The sequence below is a fragment of the Cryptosporidium andersoni genome (assembly GCF_001865355.1).
Source record: "Cryptosporidium andersoni isolate 30847 chromosome Unknown contig_33, whole genome shotgun sequence".
Classification (NCBI taxonomy): Eukaryota; Apicomplexa; class Conoidasida; order Eucoccidiorida; family Cryptosporidiidae; genus Cryptosporidium; species Cryptosporidium andersoni.
In genome coordinates, this window is record NW_027122869.1 from 1 (window position 1) to 234 (window position 234).

The window sequence follows — 234 nt, forward strand, 5'->3', positions numbered from 1 at the left end:
CAAATCTAGATTCAAATTCCTTTACTGTAGGTAATGAAAAGAGTAAGTCATGCTATAAAAAAGGAAAACAATATATTAGCTTAAACAGTAAATCAAAAGATCCTAATAAAAGTTGTTGGAGAAAAGAAAATAAATATAAATTATCTAGCCAAGCTCCAAATGTAAGCTTTGTTCCAGCATACTCAGAACTCCAAGGTTAAAGTTCTTATTAAAGAAGTGAGTACTGCTTTTAGA